A 2,925-nucleotide genomic window follows, 5' to 3' on the forward strand; every position below is an offset into this window, starting at 1 on the left:
AGTGTAAGAGACAATAATATGGCTTTTCTGAATTTGTTTAATACATTTCCACAGGTACATCATAACATTTGTTAAAAAAAATCTGTTTTTAAAATTTTTGAGTTCTAGGTTCTCTCCTCTACTGCCATCTACAATTAAGATACTACAAAATATTCATATAAAAGTCAAGTTGTGAAAGAAAATATAAATATTACACCATAATGAAAATAAAAACTCTCAGGAAAAATAATAGTCATGTTCTAAAAGAAATCACAGAATGAAAAATACCTCAAGAAAATAAATCAAGTAAAATATTGTTTATTCTATTCACTATTCTGAGACCACCAGTTCTTTCTGGTTAGCAATTTTCATCATAAATACTTCAGAGTTGTCTTGTATCATTGTATTGTTGAGAATAGTTAAGTCATTCACATCTGATCATCTTATTATTGTTACTTTATACACAGTACATTTCACTTTGCATCAGTTCATGGAAGTCTTTTCAGGTTTTTCTGACAGCATCCTGCTCATCATTTTCTTATATCACAATAATATTCCATCATAATCACATACCACAATTTTTTCAGCCATTCCACAGTTGATGGACATTCCCTCAATTTTTAAATCTTTGCTCCCAGAAAAGTTCCAATATATAAATATTTGTACATATAAATTCTTCTCTCTTTGTTTTTGTTTTTATCTTTTTAGATATAGACCTAGAAGTGCTATTGCTAGCTCAAAGGGTATGAATGGTTTTCTAGCATAGTTCCAAAACACTCAAAAGGATGGTTGAATCAATTAACAGCTCTGCTGGCAGGGCATTTGTCAAGGTCCAAGCTAGCTCCTCTGAAGGGCTCAGAATAAGTCCTTGCCCCACATTGGGCGCCAAAATGTAAAGGTCCTGTCGTCTCTAAGTTATGATCCTTCTCTGGGAGGAGATCTCTTTTCTGTAAATCCTTTTCCCTGTGAGCAGGTTTCTTGGGAAGTTTCTGGAGCCTCCAGCCAGAGCGAAGGTATGAATCCTCTTCTTCCTGAATCCTGGCTCTGAATTCAAGCTTCCCTGAAGTTTTCCCGGGAAGTCTTGTTCTTATCCCAATCTAGACTGTTTCCTTCCAGACTGCTGTCTAAACTCAATCTCCCAGTCTAGACTGCTCCTTCAGATTCAATGTTGTCTTCTTTTATCCTTACAGAGAATGGAATTGTGAGAACTCCCAGGCACTTGTGGGAACTCCTTCAACCAATGAACTTGCTCCTTTTAAAGGTTGTGTAAACTCCTTTTCAGAACTCCTTTTAAAGGTGTAAACTCCTTTAAATGTGTAAAATCCTTTTCAGAAGTCTAAAGGTGTAAACTTCTAAAGGTGTGAACTCTGAGCTAGAGAATTGTTTAGACAACCTGTGTTATCACCTTGTAATCCTAACAGCCATTAAAATCCAGTTTTGCCATACATCCTCCACCATTTGTCATTTTTGTTTTTTTTGTCCTTTTAGTGAATCTAATCGATTCCTGGGAGTATCTCAGAATTGCTATAATTTGCATTTCTCTAATCAATAGTAAGTTAGAGCATTTTATATGACTAGATAGCTTTGATTATGTCATCTGAAAACTATATATATATATACATATATATATACACACACACATATGTTTTGATCATTTATCAATCGAGGATTGCTCTTATTTTTACAAATTTGGCTATATGTTTGAGACATGAGATCTTTATCAGAGAAACTTGTTTCAATTGTTTTTCATAATTATTTTTTCCAAACAGTATTTTTCTCCAACTATATGTCTTACTTATGTTTATACTATTCTCTCTCTCTTTTCACTCTGTCTATCCTCAAAAGTGTTTTGTATCTGACTAATCTTCCTCAAGTCTGCCTTCCTTTCTATCACTTTCCCTTCTTCTCTTATCCTTTTCTTCCATTTCCTATAAGGTATGGTAGATTTCTATACCCAATTGAGTGTGTGGGTTATTCCTTCTTTGAACCAGTTCTGATGAGAGTAAGGTTCCATCAAACCCTCTCATTTCACCACTGTAAAATCTTTTTCTTGTCTTTTTATGTAAGATCATTTCCCTCATTTTACCTATCTCTTTCATTTCCTTCCAGTTTATTCTTCTCTCAGTCCTTAATTTTATTTTCTTTAGATATCATCCTTTCACACTGAATTAACACCCATATCTTCTATTTATACTGCTAACTGCCCTATTATTGAGAAAGTTACAAGATGAGTTACAAGAATCACCTTCCCATTTACGAATGTAAAGAGTTGAATCTCATTGAGTCCTTGTGATTTACTTTTCCCTTTTAACTTTTTATGCTTCTCTTGCATCTTGTACCTAAAAGTCAAATTTTCTAACAAGTTTTTTCTTTTTCTTAAGCATATTTTGGAATTTTCTATTTCATTGAAGATTCATCCCCCTGATGTATTATACTCACTTTTGCTGGGTAGGTAATTCTTGGTTCTAATCCTTCCTCCATTGCTTTTCAGAATATCTTATTCAAAGCCCTCCAGTCCTTTAAAGTTGAAAGTGCTAAATTGTCTGATTTTGTGTCCATGATACTTGAATTGTTTTTTTTTCTGGCTCCTTGAAGTATTTTCTCTTTTACTTAGGAGCTCTGAATTTTGGTTCTAATGTTCCTTGGAGTTTTCATATTTGGATCTATTTAAGAAGTGATTGGTGGATTCTCATACTTTATTTTTTACCTTCTGTTTCTAGAATATGAGAACAGTTTTCTTAATGGTTTCTTAAAAAACCCAATATCTTTTTATTTATAACAAAATGCAAAGATAGTTTTTAACATTCACCTTTGCCAAACCTTGTGTTTCAAATTTTTCTCCTTTCTCCCCACCCCAGATAGCAAGTAATTCAGTAAATTATTTATTTATTTATATTTTATTATTTATTACAAAATATAACCAATTCTTCTTACCATATTCCCACA

The sequence above is a fragment of the Sminthopsis crassicaudata genome, chromosome 1 (genome assembly GCF_048593235.1).
Source record: "Sminthopsis crassicaudata isolate SCR6 chromosome 1, ASM4859323v1, whole genome shotgun sequence".
Classification (NCBI taxonomy): domain Eukaryota; kingdom Metazoa; phylum Chordata; class Mammalia; order Dasyuromorphia; family Dasyuridae; genus Sminthopsis; species Sminthopsis crassicaudata.